Below are 4679 nucleotides of genomic sequence, written 5' to 3' on the forward strand. Positions count from 1 at the left end.
ATATATTAGTTTCACCTTTTAAGTTGAATTACTGAAAATTAATGAACTTTTGCACGATATTCTAATTTTTCGAGTTTCACCTGTATAGTCTGAAATACTATATTTCACATCTTGCATGTTCAGCTCCATCTCATAATGGTCCCACAATGCCATTTTTTTTATTACAAACAGTTAATTTACATGAAATGAATTACAGGAAGGTCATACTGTAACAGAGCATCCTTAAATTTGTAAAAACTGATCACAATGTTTAATGTGCACTAAATAGTCTCATTTTTAACATAATTTTCAGTTTATTTTGTTTATTTTAAGTTAAAACAAAAGTGCTAAGTGCACCTTTAAAGGGATACTTAACAATGTGAAAAAAAAATGACAATTCAGTAATCATGAACAAACAATGGCAGATAAAACTCACTATACGCGTCTGTCACCAGCAGGTGGCAACCATCAACTTCAGTCCACCGCGTGTACTCGCGCCTGTTTCCATGCAACCGAAATCGAAGAGCTCTTGTTCACCAAACAAATTGAAGTTCGTCATATTTAATTTGTAAACAACATTTAGAAATGGCCTGTTCCCCGGCGCCCAGAAAGTCTTTGAAATGGCTGGAAAACCTCGATTTATCGTTTTCTCCAAAAAAAAAAAAAAAAAAAAACATCATTTTCTCTAAAGTGAAGTGACTGATTAATTGTTACCAGTTTCCATGCCTGATTCTGGCACAGCTGCTGCTGCTGCTGCTGCTCCTCAGTCTGTAGCTCATCTTTGCTACCCTCTACAAAACCATTTAATCAAATCAAAGTGTATATTTACTACAAACTAATATCACAAAACAAGTCACACATACATTTTATGCTAATGCTCATTGGTTATCCTTAGAGAAAACAACACATGATAAACAAGAAAAGTACGCTACGAACGGCACTTAAACTGACGTCTCCGGCGTGAGAGGCGGATGCGCTAACAAGGAACTAAGAAGTTGCGTCGGTCATTTGTACACCTTTTGAGGTCAGGACAGTGAGGTTTACACACTGCACAGCTATCTACCTGCTGGTTCTCGTTACAAGTGCAGTGTGATAAAACTTGTGTTCCTGGCTACCACTGACTTCTTTCGGAAGCCTCATAGCCTCATTTGCGTCATTTTTGCTGTCTTTCCTGCTAACTGCTGTTAACTCGCCAAAAAGTAACGTTAGTTGATGTCAACTCCTCCCCTACCTGCTGCATATTCAACAGAGAGGAAGAAACGGAGTAGCCCATAGGCTACCGACAGCAAATAAATGTATTCTATAGGCTAGATTATTTTTAAGACCTATGTATTTTACAGGCCATATGCAGTATGTGCAAAGCCAAAGCACAATGAAATACAATGAAAGGCAACTTATGATTACGGGGGTTTACATAGGCTTTTGTCCGGTTTCATATTTGTCTGTCAACATTTCAAAATATATTCGGGGCTACACTCAAAACATTCGGGGCTGAAGCCCCGTCAAAATCGTCTGACGCCGCGTCTGTAGATCAGACATCGATGAGAAAACTACCACATTTTTTTATAATGTGCAAAATGTCTTTTCTTTGTTGCTTGACAATTCACATTAAACAAATCTGCTGAAAAGGCAAATACAATGATTCACGCGCACCCACACATCTCCAGTTAACATGATCCCCAATTGATCCATAACACTGGCATCTCTGCTGCCATGTAAGGCTGCCATGTAAAAGAGACATTCAATTGATCTAATTTAATAAAAGTCTAAAGATGGTATCTAACAAGCTAATTTCGTTTTTCTTATCAAGTAACAACTACTGAAATGTTTGTTTATCTCTAGATCCCCAAAGTTCGGTCCTCAAGGCTTCAAGCACTGTCATTATTACATTTCAGAGAATTCGAATAAAACTTTTCGATTCATGGACAACATTAACATTTTGCATCTCAAATGTAACACTTGCCACATTATTTGCCATATAGTTGATGCTGTCTTTTTAATTTAAGAGACTTTTCCAATGGATACCTAGTGGCAGAAATATTTTCATGGTAATTCCCAGAGGATTTTCATATGTACTCCTATGACAATGGAGCATAAGTGGCCGCCAATAAATCAAACTGGTCCCAGATTGAGAAAGTGAGTCAGATCCACATAAAAAATTATCACCAAATTGCATGAAATAATTATAGTTTATTATCTTGATATGTTGTTGTGCTTAGGACTACAGTATATCTCCTATATTAACAACACAAGATCCACAAATACAAATTATATATATAAAAAAAGCTTATTACATTCAAATAAAACTCCAATTTGTTGAAGGAGGTCATCGATGGCACAACCTGGGGCTGCAGAGCTTCTCATCCAGCAGATTTACACAGTATTGACCAACAGAAGGTGGGCATACAGCTCATATACAGCTCTGGCAAAGTTAAAAGACTACTGCAAAATTATCATTTTCTCCGGATTTGCTATTTATATGTATGTGTTTGAGTCAAATTAACATTTCCGTTTTATTCTATGAAGTACTGACCACATTTCTCCCAAATACAAAATATTGTCATTTAGAGCATTTATTTGCAGAAAATTACAACTTGTAAAAATAACAAAATAGTGTTTTTAGATCTTGAGTAATGCAAAGAAAACAAGTTCATATTCATTTTTAAACAGCACATATGAATATTTTAACTTAGGAACATTTCAAAAATCAATATTTGATGGAATAACCCTGATTTTCAATCACCTCTTTCATGCATCTTGGCATGCTCTACCAGTCTTTCACATTGCTGTTGGGTGACTTTATGCCACCTCTGGCACAAAAATGGCTTTGTTTGATGGCCCGTGGACATCCATCTTCCCCTTGATCACATTCCAGAGGTTTTTAATGGGGTTCAGGTCTGGAGATTGGGCAGGCCATGACAGGGTCTTGATCTGATGGTCCTCCATCCACACCTTGATTGATCTGGCTGTGTGGCATGGAGCATTGTCCTACTGGAAAAAACAATCCTCAGAGTTGGGGAACATTGTCAGAGCAGAAGGAAGCAAGTTTTCTTCCAGGATAACCTTGTACATCACTTGATTCAAGTGTTCTTCTCAAAGATGAATCTGCCCAATTCCAGCCTTCATGAAGCACCCCAGATCAACACTGACCCTCCACTTGGTCGTCTAATGAATAGACAGAGACCCGGAGAGGCCTTTAAGCCACAGTGTCTCACACCCACTGTGAAATTTTGTGGAGGATCGGTGTTGATCTGGGCTGGAATCGGGCAGGCTGGCATTGGGCAGATTCATCTTTGTGAAGGACGCATGAATCAAGACATCTTGGAAGGGTATCCTGGAAAACCAATAAAAAGTAAATCCAGAGAAACTGAAAATTTTGCAGTGGTCTCTTAATTTTTTCCAGAGCTGTAGTATAACAGCTGGACACATAAAAAGCATCTAGTCAGTTGTGGTGTAGATATATATTCTTTCAAGCTTATTTGGGATCTCTTTGAACATTTTGCAAGTGTTCTGGTAATTTAGTTCCATGTGCACATACAACGGATAAATTCAATGCATGAAACTGGATCAAACGTAGTTAGCATGCAAAAAGCATACTTTTGCAGGAGAAAAGGGGAGAAAATGAAAAAAAAAGAAGCATAATTTTGTAATGAGTCACATATCCTCAAAAGGTTAAGGACCTGATTAAGACCACCTGCTTTCATCATTGTGATTGCTTTATGCTTCCTGTAGGATCAGAACCATCCAGAGGGTGGAGCAATGCTTCACAGACCAGGCCTGTAAAGAACAGTTGCCTTTGGTTGCTTGTGCCACAGCGGGCATTAAAAACAACTTGTGTATCAGTGAGGTTATAGCTGAACCAAATATCACGGCCATTGTGCATAAGGTTCTGGCCATCATACACAGGCACAATGGACAGAGAAAAGAGGAGAGGAACCAAGACCCAAGTGAGTCACCACTCATCTGTATGAATCACACAGCGCTCACATGCTGAATACTTTCTGTTTGCCTGATCTATATTGTGAAGGGTTAGTGTTCACATATTGTTTTGCTGTTTGCTAGAGTGCTTCAATGTTCAGCCCACTCTTGGAGAACAGGCTGTCAGATTGCCTCCCCTGTTAACGCACCAGAGTGAGACAAACCTGCCGATTAACACCAGTCAAGCAGTTTGTTAAGTGCTGGGCCCCAAACTTTCCAATAAGAGGATGAGACTTGTGTAAGTAAAAAGTCTTCATGCAATTTATACAAACTATATTTTATTTATTTTCACACATACAGTATTTAGCATTGTCAACATTTAACTACATGGTTTTTAAGGAATGTTTGTCTTTATGCCTTCTATAGGTTCAGTGACATCTGGAATCAGAAGGATATGCATTGCGGAAATCAGAGACTGGTAAATAATGCGACTGATTGAAGCAGATGTCCAATAAGTCTTCAGAACACAACATTTAATAACAATGATCGTCTTTCTCAAACATTATTTTGGATTCTGGATTTATTTTAAAACGTGAAAACTGGGTTTACCACAGGATTAATTCTTCAATGATAATAATAATAAAGACATGCTTGGCATGCATAAGTTTCAGTGTGTAGGCATCTGTTTTGTCAGTTTTGAAACACAAAACAATCTGGAAAAAAAAACATGTTGACCAAGTTCTGAAGTCTTTGTGTTCAGAAGGGAGTGAATTTGATACAGA

General features: G+C 38.0%; 1 pseudogene; it reads left to right on the plus strand.

Moving 5' to 3' along the window:
• Positions 1–564: 564 nt before the first annotated feature.
• Positions 565–4164, plus strand: LOC127659565 (spermatogenesis-associated protein 4-like; annotated as a pseudogene).
• Positions 4165–4679: the final 515 nt, after the last annotated feature.

Source organism: Xyrauchen texanus, chromosome 19 (assembly GCF_025860055.1).
Source record: "Xyrauchen texanus isolate HMW12.3.18 chromosome 19, RBS_HiC_50CHRs, whole genome shotgun sequence".
Lineage (NCBI taxonomy): Eukaryota > Metazoa > Chordata > Actinopteri > Cypriniformes > Catostomidae > Xyrauchen > Xyrauchen texanus.